This window comes from Rana temporaria, chromosome 9 (genome assembly GCF_905171775.1).
Source record: "Rana temporaria chromosome 9, aRanTem1.1, whole genome shotgun sequence".
NCBI lineage: Eukaryota > Metazoa > Chordata > Amphibia > Anura > Ranidae > Rana > Rana temporaria.
In genome coordinates, this window is record NC_053497.1 from 62,691,271 (window position 1) to 62,706,446 (window position 15,176).

Here is a 15,176-nt window from a genome sequence, read left to right on the forward strand (position 1 = left end):
TCCAAAGTTTGGCGCCATTCCACGAGTGTGCTCAGTTTTAAAGTCTGACATGTTAGGCATCTATTTACTTGGTGTAACATCATATTTTACATTCTACAAAAAAAATGTGCTAACTTTACTGTTTTTTTTTAAATTGATTAAGTGATTAATGTTTCCATAAAATTAAAGATAAACTTTATTGACTACTCTTAGAAGCTAGTCCAATTGTCCAATTCTATGCAAATGTAATTTTTGCCAGTTTTCAGCCTTGTGGTATGCATGATGGGTTTGTATTCTTAGGGGGTGCGGCGGGCGAGGTGGGGGTTATGGTGCTTTTAGAATGATGAAAGAGATTTGAATATCGTATTTTTTTTTTTCACAATAGATTTTTATTAAGGTTTTTACTTTACAGTACAATCAGATCATTTCCGTCAAGCAGAGCTTTGTCGTAAATAATAAAACAAAATAATACAAGAGCAAATGTGGCGGTCAAACAACGCCATGTCATTTCAACAGGTGATAACAGTGCACAATTATCTGCAGTAGTTCTCAGTTGCTAACGGAGGAACAAGTCTAGGTGTTCTTGAGGTGTATTCTAGAGGAGGACCGTCTCCAGCTCCGGACACCCCCATCTGGGTTCAAGACTGTGTCCAGAGCCCGAGCCGGCCCCTCCCAAGTTCCCAAATTGGTCCAGAAATCTCAAAATATCGTATTTTTTCATAATTCATAATTAAGAAAAATCTATGATCAGAGGAGAATTCCCTACATGCTTTGCAGATTCTCCTCTGCTTTTTACTGCATATCCCACGGTACATTGTTGCCTTCAAGCATTGATTCCTGTACTGACTCTGGCTTCTGAAACTCCTCCTCTCAGCACCTTTGTAGTTCAGAAGGTAGGCTCTGTGAAATGTCTGGCACAGCAATATCTATCAACGGGGCATAGTAAATACATGTCACAGAATTGTGTGTAGAACTTCAGAGAGTAAGTTTACAACCTTCCAGATTGTTCAGAGTATCAGAAGTAGGATATAAATATTTAATATTCAATGGGTTTGATTTTCTAAAACTGGAGCACTCAGATTCTGGAACAGCTGTGCATGGTAGCCAATCATCTTCTAGCTTCAGTTTGCTCAGTGAAGCTTTGACAATAAAATCTGGAAGCTGATTGGTTACAATGCAGAGCTGCAACAGATTTTGCATGATCCAGTTTTAGTAAATCACCCTCAATGTGGAAATTAATATAATGATAAAAAAAAATTAACATTGATACACTTTAATATTTTTAAAACCTGGCTTTTGTTTATAGTATGGTATTGCAAATTAACATATTTTTTTGCTCATTAAAAATACAGCAGTGTGTTCTTATATCACTGTAGAGCAGAGTCTTTGATTGAAAAAGGTAGACCCCGCATCCAATTCGTATAGCAGGAGATTTCGAACATCTCTCTATGGAGCCGGTGTAAATTGCTTCTCCGCCTTTTGGCTAAGATCAAGTGTAGTCTCTGTTCTTATCAGTTGCCAGTAGGTGGTGCTATGCTAACCATCCTGAGTACACAGCAAGGTGGAAAGGGATGGCAGTTGGCAGATGCTAAACCTGCTGGCGTGGAGGTTGGACGGAGAAACATGATGTCGAAGCTGAGGGGCCGGGCCCCTGGCCTCTGGCCTGGATTTTGTGGTGCCTGCCTCGGTCAGTTTTTCAGGAGAGAACACTAGCTCCTCCTTCCCCTTGGGGGGAGCGGTTGGTATTTCCCGAACGTGATTAGAAGGGAGGGATGGGAGTAGTGGGAGTAGCCTATTGGCCTGTGGAGATTGTGCCACTGGAGTGGCAGTCCAGGAATGCCATACCTTGCACAAGTGTTTGGGAGGGCACTTACAAGTGTGGCACCTTGGTCACATCTCCACATACACTTTTTTACCACCTGCCTCTAGGGCTGGGCCTTTTGGCTGGGACCAGAGGAATTTTTGTTTCCTGGCCGGAGGGCCAGCCATCGTATTGCACAATAGTCACCTTTCTACTCAATCTCCCACCTTCCTTCTCCCCCACTTTCTTTTTTATTTTACCCCTGTTTGTCACTTTATGTCTTTTTTTTGTTGGTGCACTTTATGTACACTTGTGTGTGATTAGTAGGGTGCCGGTCCTCGGGCCAGCACTGAACGTCATGGGAGTGGGTGGACATGGCCTTCTGGCTTAGTTCGCCCGCTCTTATGGGGTCTCCCTTCGGGGAGCCCCACCTAGTACTGGGAGGGTTCTGTTTCGGCAGACCCTCCAAGGAAGTTGGGTACGTGTCGGCTTCGGCTGCTCGGACCACAGTACCTCAGTCCCCGCCTGGAGCCTAATGCCCCGGGTGATCAGGGTTGGGTCCTTCTTACGGAGGACCATTTGACGCAGCACCCGTTGCACGTTTTTGTGTTTCACTCTTTATGTGTGTGCACATTTTTTCTGCACTGGGTGGAGTTTTTGGGTTGTGTTTTGCACGCCACAGGCTTTTCAATAGAAATATGAGCCTTGTGTGTCTTTTGGTCCATTTCAGATCCAAATTCAGCCAAAAATTCAGGCTGAAATCGGACCTGAAATAGTAAATGAAGACACACCGGACTCCTGCTGTGAGCTGCTGTGATCTCTAGTGTGAACCCAGCCTAAAGTTTATAAAAAAAAATAAGGGGAAACAGTGCCTTACATTATAAAAGTGCAAGGCATTGCTCCCCAGCTGAGATTACTACCCACAGATAAATACTGAACTTTTTTCTCTGCTGGTAGTGTGAACCTACCTTTAAAACATAGCTAAACCCAATCCCCCCCCCCCCCCCAATTTTTTATATATTTCAGTGGACCATCTCTTATATGTTGTGGCATTATCATTTTTTTCCCTTTATTTTCACCTGTTTATTCTGCCTGTAACACTTCCTGTCCTACAATCTCAATATTTACTTGCCCTTTTGTGTCAAGACAATGTAAAACAAGATCATAGAAGCACACCATTCTCTTTTTTCTATAACAGAGGAGTGTGATCTGGTACATTGCTGTTGGACAGGCCACACACAACTCGAATCTCAGCCAGTTCAGCACAAACTAACATACATGTGTGGAGCAAATCTGTGACAGATCCCACTGTACTAAAACATCTATGTAGTTTTTTTGGCTAACAGTTGTAAGCTGTAGCAAACAAGAGAAGGGGGAAAAAAGTCCCCTGTCGGGGGGAGCCTTATGCAGAGAAGCAGAAGAAATCTCCAGGATATGTAAAAGAAGAAAAGAATGCAGGTGCCTCTAAGTGCAGACTGTTAAATGTATTTGTAAATCACAATAGTAAAAATGTACCCATTTAAAATGACAATTGCAGGCACATCTTTGTAGTGGTTAGTCTGGTGATGCATCCATGGCACTGGTCCACAAAAAGATTCAGCAGGAACTGACTGAGATTCAAACCGTGTATGTTCAGGCTGAATGTACCAAGTTTGGCGATCGACCAGCATGCCTGGTTTTACCTGCGCTTATCACTATATGCTGCTATAGCCGCTAGCAATAATCACTGGTGGGGAAGGCTTCCCCTGTCCTCTGCCGCCCCCCACGCGGAAAAGACAATAGCCCAGCAGGAGGGATTTCTGCATTAACACTGTCTGCATTGATGGGGGAGATAAGATTTCTTTCCCTGTTCCCCCCATTCCCTGTGGTTACAGAAAATAAATTTGCTCCGTGTATGGATGGCCTTAGCTAACTAATGCCCCGTACACACGATCGGACTTTTGCCCAGCCAAACTCACATCGGAATTCCGACGGAATTTCATTGAAATAAAAAAAGACATGTTCTCTATCTAAACTCTGATTGAATTCTTTCAAATATCGATTGGAAAAACTCAGATGGGTCATACACACTGTCGGAATTTCCAATGGAAATAGTCTGACTTTTTCCATCAGAAATTCTGATCGTGTGTACGGGGCATAAGAACATTATCACTAAGATAGTCAGCACAGTCCAAGAGCACAGGTAGTTATCAGCTGACAAGATTTCTGGCAAGATGAATAGATATTTGTCTAACTTATCAAACAAGTATAACTAACGTTTTTAATTATATATTTAACAGAACAAAAGGAACTAAATGAGAAGTGGTCTCAATCATGTACTGATGATTTACAAGCATTACCTGATTTTTTGAATCTACTCCAGAAACAGAGAAAAATGCTCCAGGATCAGCCTGAGATCATGTTTGGGAATCTCTAGTATAGATGCCCAAACTTAGTGCCCATGGTGCAGAATCTGCCTATCTGGCCTTATAATCCCAAAGGCCGATATAAAATGAATTAAACAATTTTTTTGCATATAAAGCTTGTTGCCCATACTTGTACATGTGACATGCTACTATTCTAATTATGCTTCCAAATTTTGGAAGTCTGCCATAAAAATAACTCTGCATAATATATTACATATGCAATACTAGAAATAGCAGATTGTTAAATGAAAAATATCTAGTAATATTAGCAAAGCAGTTTTCAAACAAAGTCTCTGGGAATTAAGTCAAGTATTTGTAATATTTACAATTTGGTTTCAGAGCGCATTAACATTCAGGTCTCTATCTCCACCTGTGTAAAGAATGTCTCATCAAAATAAAGATCAAATTTGAATCAAGCTGAAAAAAAATAATTATTTAAAAGGCATATGCTGAAAATATTATTTGATTAAAATGCAAACATTAATGCCTGTCTTTAAACTTTGAAATATTAAAATTGGTTTTAGTAAGCAAAGCTTTTAAAAGAATGCATGTCCCTAAAATGTAACCTCTTATTCTTTTATTTTCCAACAATAAAACATACCTGAAGCCAAACTTATTTTTTTTTAGCTGGTAATTGTTAAGCCCTTCTTGATCAACCCCCACATCTTTTTAAAAGGGTCTGCAAGCTCAGGGGAGTCGGAAGGATCGGCTTGTCATGTCATGTGACCACAGTGGTTGGCTGTCAGTGGTCATATGATCAAGAGCCGACCCCTCCAACTTCCAATAATTATTAAGGACCGAGAGCTGTCTTTGACAGCTTGGTAACTGTTATGGAAGTGCTCAATTAGTACTTTTTCAGCATAGAAAGCTCTGAAATCTATGGACGCATTTGCATGGTGTGGGTGTTAAAGCTCACATGTATTGTGGCCATACTTATGCGTTATGTGGGCAGAAAGAAGTAAATACGGTAATCTTGTCTTTTTGTCATCTGTACCACATTTTGAAAAATTCTCTTCATTTTCTGAGAAAAAAATGCTCTCGAGGTTGTCACCACAATTGGAAGATATTACTTTTTCGGTAACACCGCAAAATTGACAATTCAAGATTGTGGCTTTTGCTCAATATCAGAGAATGTAAAGTTTCCTAGAATAGACACAGAGAGCAATACAAATCTGACACTCCCTACTCTATCTAAACCTAAAAAAAATGAAATTGGATATACTCTAACTGCTATTGTATTGAAAAAAAAACATCCATGCAAAATGTTGTCTTTTTTTCCCCTCTTATTATTATTACTATCATCATCATCGTTGTCATCATTTATAGGTTTGTTGTACTGGAGGGGCTTTTTGGGGAATTAAAGAAGGTTATTTGGAATTTGTGATCAAGTTCTTGACTTTCCAACTGAATTTTTTTATTGGTAACAGTTTTATATCCACAGTTTTCTTGGTCTGGTGATTGAACTGGTAATTATTTAAAAAAACATTTAGTTTGTATTTCTCTCAACTTTACATTTTTATATTTCATAATCTTCCTTTCTCTAAACTGTTTAGATCCTGTTTATATAAACTGGTATGTAGTGGTCTTGTCCAGTCTAGATAGCGTAAAGCCCTATACACACGGGCCAGAATCTCCTCCTTGTTTTTCCTGACAAGATTCTTGGCAAGAATCTCTTGCCGCCCAGGTGTACAGACTCTCCTTTCAAAAGAACCACGGTTCTCTTGAAAGACAAGAACGAGGTGACGTCATCGCGTACGACGAGCATGCCCTCATCACATTCGATGCCGTCCCCGCCATCTTGCTGCACCCTACCTATGCCTAAGGAAGCTACCGCGCATGCGTCAAAGTCATTTCGAGCATGCGCAGGTTTCCACGGCGACAGGTAAGTATACACACTCTCAGGTTTCTCGGCAGGAAAACTGCTGAGAATCTCACAACGAGAAAATAGAGAAGATGTTCTCTATTTTTCACGTCTAGATTCTGGGCAGTTTTCTTGTCGAAAAACCTGAAAGCCTCGTACACACGCTCGGTATACTTGGCAAGAAAGCTCTGCCAGCAGTTTTCTTGCTGGTTCTTGCTGAGTAAATCGAGTGTGTGTACGAGGCTTTAGACTTTATTGTTTATAAGTTGCATACATTTGACAATACACAAATTTCTGTTAATTTAATGACAGTTTTTCCCTCAGTTCTACACTACTCCTGAATGGAAAGGTACTGTAGATTGCACTGCATCATCTACAAATGAAAACAAATATATGAAGGTACTGCCAAAAAGCAACCAGTCCAGTTCCCCAGTTAATTTCCCAAGGACAAGTGCAGGGATTAAAGGTGAATTATATTGTGTATTATTAGAAACAGCCCCTTCAGTTTCTTTAGCCTCTCCTATGAAAAATAGAAAGGGTTTGGCAGTTTGATTGGTGTTTTAATTTCACTAATTTGTTTCTTGTCACACAAACAGTGCTAATAGGATCATGGAAATTAACCTCAATTAAAGATCTCATCCTTTCAGCACTTCATGATCCCTAAATTTATATAAGGCACACTCCTCTAAGAACATGAGGGAATTGCCATGTTGTAACCCAGCTGTGATTGGAAGCAGCATTAAAGCAAAACGAAACTCTCTCAATTAATATGAACTACAGTAAAACCTTGGTTTGAGAGTAACTTGGTTTGAGAGCGTTTTTGCAAGACAAGCTAACATTTTTAATACATTTTGACTTGATATACAAGCAATGTCTTGATATAAGAGTAGTGTCATGTCACAAATGAGTATAAAAGAGATGAGAGGCACCTCTAAGTGTAGCAATATGGTTACATTTAATGAAGGTACAACATTTAGCAACATATTGCTACACTTATGCCGCGTACACACGATCGGTTTGTCTCATGAAAACGGTCGGATGGGCCCCATCGTTTTTTTTCCCGTCGGTGAAAAAACTTAGAACCTGTTTTAAAATTATCTGATGGTTAAAAAAGCGATAGAAAAAAACGATCGTCTGTGGGCAAGTCCATCGGTTAAAAATACATGCATGCTCAGAATCAAGTCGACGCATGCTTGGAAGCATTGAACTTAATTTTTCTCAGCACGTCGTAGTGTTTTACGTCACCGCGTTCTGACACGAACAGATTTTTAACTGATGATGTGGAGGCAAGACTGATGAAAGTCAGCTTCATCGGATATCTGATGCAAAAATCCATTGGCCCGTTTTCATCGGATGAACCGATCGTGTGTACGTTGCATAAGAGGTGTCTCTCTTCTCTTTTAATCTCAAAAATATTCCGATTGCACACCTTCCGGCGAAATGGCCAAGAAGTAAAAGGGTGCTGAAACGATCACCGGCTGGGAACCGGAAAGCAAATCATATATATATATTCGCCAGCACACCAGGGATCATTTTAAAAAAAACGTCCAAAAATGTAATGCATATCTATTGATCCAAAAGAGCAACGTTTCGAGGCCACGCAGGACCTCTTCGTCAGGCACCTCTGTAGTTCCTGCTGGATTTTGCTTCAAATCCCCTTGAGGAGGCTTCCATTTGTGGATGGACATTTTATGGTTACACAACCTGGTCACATTCCTATAATCTTTTTATATGGATTATAAACTAAAGGACCTATGAATAAATGGTTGTGGGACAAATCATCTAAATTTTTAATTATTTCTTATGGGAAAATAAAGGAAAAAAAGTGCTTTGGATTACAAGCATGTTTCTGGAACGAATTATGCTCGCAATCCAAGGTTTTACTGTATTTTTAATCCTTATGCTACTAGACATGGTAAATAGATAGGAACGTATATTATGTTTATTTATATCCACTCTGTGTAATATATGTGCCTATTCTTGGTACTTAGACAACAACCAAATGGTGGGAGCAAGGAATCCAAATAAAGGAGACCTTGTAAGTACAATAAATTTGTCCGATACCACATCCTATATCTACAACCACAAGAAAATTTGCTAGCCCAAAAAAACTATCAAGATTTTAATGGTACCACAAAAAGTAAATAAAAGATAAAACTTGTATTTGTACAAATATAAAAATGTCATTTTTTTAAAAAAATCCCAAGTACATAAAGTAACCTATTACAATGTTGCAATGGTTTAGTATGGGAGAATGGTGACACCTGGATTACTTGTAATGTATCTAGCCTTTCTTCATCTATACCTCATATAGGTTTACGGTATGTCTAATTCTTTATGAATCATGCCAGTAATTACTCTTCCATAGATAAGGAGAATATTTTGGAATGTTTAGAATTTTTGCTGACCCACAACGTATTTTCCTTTGGTGGGTGTTTCTATCTCCAGATGTGCTGGGCAGCCATGGGGGCTCAATTTTCCCTGTCTTTTGCCAACCTTTACATGGGTTGGTGGGAGGGGGCCGCATCTTTGGAGATGGGAACCCCTTTCATTCAATTGTCAAGTTCTACTGCAGATATATAGACGATTTACTATTAGTTTGTTTGGATGCGGTGGGTGATTTGGATCATTTTCTTGATTATCTAAATGACAATTATTTGAACCTGCAGTTCACCAGACAAATGAATGGTGAATTGATCAACTTATTGAATGTCACGTTCTTTAGTGAGGATGGCCATATTCAATCTAGTATCTACAGGAAACCTAATTCTGGTAATACATTTCTCTGTGCTGATTCAGGACATCCCCATCATGTTACCATCATGCATACCCGTTTGTCAGTTTCTCAGATTACGGAGAGTGTGTAGTAAAGAATAGGATTTCCAGAGTGAGAAGAAGGACATGAGTGATTTGAGGAGGGGCTATGATGAGAATGCATTTTGTATACACTTTGTAGGGCTATCAATATTGCAGAGAATACAGAGAGAAAAACACTTTTGTGCGATAGGATGCCAAGACGCGATTCCGTTAATACTCAGTTTTTCTCAACCCCTTTAAGCCTTGAGTTTCATTATAACACGCCATATTTCTATCCTTTATGAGGATGACATATATGCCAAAGTATTGTCAAGGGGTTTCAAAGCATCAAGCACTTTCTTTAAGTAATTCCCTGTCTCCAAGTGAGTTTAGATCAGGTACTCACAATAGGACATGGCTGGATTTTGTAGGTGTTAAATAAATGTGGCATCAATAATTTTCCATGCTGTCCTTGTTTTGCAAAAGTTTTCAACAGTTACAAGCTACTAACAATAGAACTTTTAGGTTCCATGCACACTGAAGCTAAAACAAGCTATAAAAAACGCCAGTAGCTTTGCAGGGAGCCTTTCAAAGTGTTTTAGCATTTTTGCAATAGCTTTAATCAGCGTTTTTCAGTGTAGCTTTTTTTTTACTTTTTTTTTATTTATTTTTTAATGGATAACAAAATGCTTAAAAACGCTGGCGCCAGCGTTTTTGAGCGTTTTCCGGCGTTTTGCTTTTTTTCTTTCACCGAAAAACTGCACTTTGAACGCAAATTTCGGGCGTTCAGAAAAATGCCAATAAACTCCAAAGCTCATTAACACTAAAAAAAGCCCATGTGTGCATGGGCACATAGGCTAACATAGAGTTCAGTTTATGGGCTTTTTAAAAAAAAGCCTAAAACGCCAATTAACTGCAGTTTATCAGCTTCAGTGTGCATGGAGCCTTAAAATCAAATGTTTCATCAATTGCAACATGTAAAGCTTGCAAAATCCAAAATGTGGTGGTGACCCTCTGCACTCTGCTCCCCACTATCACTTGTCTTCCAAAGGCTCCCACAGATCTGATCTCCTGAGTGGCTGCCACTGAGTACACAATGGGGAGAAAAGGGGGATGCAGGTCCCTAGGGTGCAGTGCAGAGCCCAACACACCCACTGGATGATCTCCCTGCAAGTGAGACAGGAAGAGCCATCTACAGTGTGCAGGGAGGTACTAGAGCCGGCTGGGTGCTTCAGCATAATACAGCAACATAACTAAGACAGGTGGAAGATGGTGGGGGTACTGCACCACCATCACCAAAAGTAGTGCAGTAACTACTTTTTCAAATCGGTGTAGCACCACAAAGTTGGTCATCGCCGGCAATAGGGTGTGACTTGTTATGCGTTTTGACCAGTCAAATTGCATGCCAAGTCACACCGGTGTGAAACGGGGTCAAAGGGAGAAGATGGGGCAGTGGAAGGGGAGTTGTATGCAGAACAGGTCACAGTGGAAGAGGGGTGAAAGTGAGATGTGGATAGGCGATGCAGAGGTAAGCAACTGTAGAAGAAGGCAGAACTCTGCAGTCTGTGTGTAGTGCACCACTGAACTCTGCACTGTGTGTAGTGAAACCCTGAACTTTGCACTCTGTGTAGTGCACCCCTAAACTCTGCACTGTGTACATAGCCCACCCCCAAAATATATACGTACTGCATGGTGCTTCTGTGTGAAGCACCATGCACTGGTATATACTGGAAGGCACAGGCAATCCGCGCTAACCCCGAATAAAGTGATTGTGTAAATTGAAAAAAAATTGAATGTGACTTGTACTTGAATGTGAAGTGCTGCACTTCAATACAAAGGAGCCTAATATTGGGCTCCAAACAACATATATAAGCAAAGAAAAAAGTGCGCTACTATCAAACATCAAAGAAGTATATGTAAAAAATGTGAATTAAATTGGTAATGATAGCAATAAATTCAAATGCCCCATGATAAATATCAACAGGCTGTGCAAACAAATGGTGAGTGAGTCCTATCCGGGAAACATCAAAAAACGGGTTCTCAAAAACTTTGGCTCTTCAGAAACATATGCTGCTGAAGGAGAATCAACTGGCAGGTAACATCTATCCCAAAGAGGAAAATGATGTCCGCTTACCAGAAAGATGGATCCACGGGGGGTCAGTCAGGCACTCAATGAAGATGTCGCTCTCTGGGTCCAGGTGGCTATTCCAGTGCTGTCTTCTTAGGGACACTCACGTACACGGACGTAGGATTCCCCACCTTGTGCTCGAGGATATGGCAAGAAACGAATCCTTGTGCTCAGACAGTACATGGGGTTAAAAGGAGGAGGAAGGACTTCATAGTGCAGTAGGTATTGTTAAAAGAGTTTTATTCAGTTTGATGCTGACATAAGCTTAAATGCGTTCCACACTGCATACATTAGTCCTCACGATCAAAATTGAAACAGCGTGTGTAGTAACTACCAGCTGTGGTGCAGACCAAACAGCTGGTGAGCGTGGTGACGTCAGCAAAAGCTAGGCTCCACCCGACACGGCGTTTCGTCCAAACGGGCTTCTGCGGGGAAAGGAGCCTACTGCCCCTTCCACGGTTAGTGAATTTTGACCACACCTATTATTTGATCCAATTTGGAGGGTGTGTGGGGTGGGTGAGGGGTTTTTAAGGGGTGGTAGTTGAGCTTATGCACCTATTTTCAGAGAAAGAAAGTTCTGTATACATGTAAACATAAGAGGGGAAGATGGGAGACACTAAATCTCCAAACCTGTATCTAAATCCCCCTTCAAAGAAAAAAGTGCCCTCCACATGTTTTAAACTGATGTCCAATAAATAAGCAATCCACAAAAGAAATGAAAGGTAAAGCAGTCCAAAAGAAACAACAAATATAATTATCTAAAACATATTCAAATAGATTTGTAGACCAAAATATGTCCACCTAGGTGATTATGTGTAAGGGTTGGCCTCCCATTTAAAAATAAGCTACACTTAAATACGAGTGCAAAATCCCTCAAATATCTGCTGAAGTTCATCTAAAGCCCCGTACACATAATCGGAAATTCCGACTGTGTGTATGCCCCATCTGACTTTTTTCCAAGAATTTCCATCAAAGTTTAGAACTTCGGAATTCCGATGTTAGTTTGGCCGGGCAAAAGCCTGATCGTGTGTACGAGGCATAATGTAGCTTCCTGTGATGGTACGTGATTCTGCACTGCTCTTGAATTCAGAACTAAGTTGTCACTCTCTTGTAGGTTGTGCCTGCTTGCATTTTTTTTTTTGTTGCAGAGAGCGTTATCCACTGCTGGTTTACAATCCTGTAGTTTGCCAATTAGCTGTGCTGGACACATCTATTACTGTTTGCTTTCTGATTTGACAACACTGTCTCTGCTGCTAAAACCCTCCTCCTGTGAGCTGCATTATCTGGGAGGGAAGCATATGAGACACAATGAGCTACATTTTTTTTAAGCTTATTGCAACTGGATTTTGTACTTGTTTGGGCTGTCATGAGGAGCCTTTAGTTGTAATTTATGTGGATATGGTAAAGCAACTTCATACAATGCTACATTTAATACATATTCATCAGTTTGAATGAATAGCATGTGTTCAGCAGGGTACACACACTTTGACACTGTGGTAGCCAACAGTCATCAAAGGCTGCGATGGTGAAACTAATCTATGGCAGTATAAAACCACCATGTGTCACTATCTCATTTATGAGCAGATGTCTCATTAACTGAGTTTAAATGAATGTTTTTCCTTTTATACATTTTCAACCCCTTTAAGCCACGTAGATGTGACAGCTTAAGGTGAAATCTATTTGTGCACCTGATTGCTGTTTGCCATCCAAGTTTTATAAAATGTTTGGCAGAGCTGATTGCTAAAAGTCTATGCCAGTCGTCTTTGTTATCTAAAATTCATAGGAATTCATATTTATTCAGTCTTTGTCTTCATGGTACGTGTTTTCTACAATAATACTGCATTCTATCACCTGCAGATCTCAATACGCTTTGTGTTTTTCATGTAAAAAAAAAGAAAAGTAAAAAGATGAAGAGAAATCAACCATGGCCAAGTCATATACACCAATCTACAATTTTAAAGCTAAGGAGAAAACAAAACAGCCATTTTCATTATGAAAACTATGTCTGAGAAAGGGATTTTAGGGTCGTCTGTAAACAGTCCTACTATTTTATTATTTTCTTGCCAGGAATGTATTAGCACTTGTTGAATAGGGGGTGGTTTTCATAAGGTCTAACACTTATTAGAAGTTCCTTTTGTGCTGCACGAATGTGTTTGATTGTTTATAGAGACCTGCAAGGTGTATATTAAAGTATACTCTTTTGATGTGCTGCACAATCTAGCATGGTAATAGAAGAGAGATCAATTTTACATAAAGCACCCCTTGAGTTTTCTATTGTGGTCAACTTTCTAATTATATCTTACCTTCACTATGTCTGTGGGTGTCTATATCCCTTCAATCTTCAATTCATTAGCATTAGCGCATGATCAGAAGACATTTTCTATAATTTAATGAATTAATATGTTGTTCTGAACTGTATGACATACTTTTATACTGTGTATCAGGTTCTCATCTGAGAGAAGTGGACAAAGCATCGATGGAAACCCAGTAAAACAGCTGTAGCAGCTTAGAAAAATTATTTAAAAGCCCTGCACATACCCTTAATCTAGCCAACTTCCCTATTGCACACACAATTAAAATATAGGTTAATAAACAGGAGTTAGCTCCAAGTGAACTGTCACTTACCTCTTATGGCTTTATTACACAGCTGATATTAAAACTAAACTTTTAAAAAGTATTGGGATTTTTTTTTGCTCTCCTCTGCTATGTGTCTTTCGTGTTCTATCTCAGCTGCCCTAATTGCACCCTACATTTCTTGGTGCATTCTTTATAAATCTGAAGGCGGATGATGATCCATCAACCTTGTATTTTTTGAAGGCCTTCTCCTTTGCTTTTATATGTATTTTTATATTGGAGTTAAGCCATCTAGCACTTTTGTTCACTCTTTTACATTTATTACCCAATGGGATGCATTGGCTAAAGCCCTTATTTAATATGCTCTTAAAGAAAACCCATCTCTCCTCCATGTTCTTTGTTCCTAAGATTTTATCCCAATTTATGCTGTTTAGCAAGGTTTGTAGTTTAGGGAAGTTGGCTCTTTTGAAGTTGTATTCCCCTTATGTTTCCTATTTGTGTGATTCATACTGAAGCCAAATGACCTTGGATCGCTGTCCTTAATTGCCCCATATTTCCACATCCGTGATCAGGTCTTTATTGTTGGTAATCAGTAGATCCAATAACGCGTTATTTCTAGATGGTGTGTCAACAATCTGAACCATGAAATTATCCGTCAAGACATTGAGGAACTGGCGAGCCTCAGACGAATGCGTGGTTCCCTCTGCCCAGACGCGTAGGCCTTGTATGGATTATAGGGGGACCTCCACGCCATTTTTAAAAAAAATTTGGCGCAGGGTTCCCCTTAATATCCATACCAGACCTGAAGGGCCTGGTAATGGACTAGGGGGGACTTGGTTTTTTTCAATGATTTTTATGTATATTGCCGGGATCAGACAACACATTACAGCTGCAAGCTGTAACACATTACAGCCGTGAGCAGCTTTAAATACAATTTTTTCCTTTAGAAATGTAATTGTGCGGCGCTAATTCATTATACTATGTACGGCCGCTATGTAAGCAGCCTTACATCATGTGGAGTGTGGACTTGGCCCCCTGAGCCATGATTGGCCAAAAGCACCCTGTCCACTTGACACAGTGGATTGTGGCATTCGGTACCCGGATGCTGTGAGCCAGGATATCATGTGATCACTATGATTGGTCATAGCGATCACATAATTACAATGTAAACAAAACAGTCACAAATGGCTTAAATTCATGACTGTTTTGCTTACTATGTAAAAAAATAAAAAAATCTTAAAAAAAAATAAAAAAATCTTATATATTTTTTTACAAACTGTCACCATTTACTATCCCTGATTACAGCTACATCAGTCATATGATGAATCTGTAAAAAAAAAGTTGTGAAAAGAATACATTTTACTTACTTTTAATTTCTAAAATTTCCCCAAAAAATGTGACAAAAATAATACAACCTCATAAAAGTGTACTGTCTTTAACATTCTAAATAGTATACACCACTTTGGGTTTTTTTTACCCAAAAAATTTAGCAGACTACATGTTGGGCTAGGTTTATGAAGAAAGATTTGTTTGCAGAAACTAAAAAATGTGTTTTTTTTTTAAATGTTCAATATTTTTTAATATGTACTAAAATATAAAAAAAACAGTTGTGATTAAATACCTCCAAACAAA

General features: G+C 39.5%; 1 protein-coding gene and 1 pseudogene across 1 annotated transcript in view; both read left to right on the plus strand.

Annotated features, from left to right (window-relative positions):
- Window positions 1-15,176, plus strand: part of LOC120913597 (5-hydroxytryptamine receptor 2A-like) — a 646,166-nt gene that overhangs the window by 359,085 nt on the left and 271,905 nt on the right. The window lies entirely within an intron of this gene.
- On the plus strand, window positions 1,443-1,578 carry LOC120914705 (annotated as a pseudogene).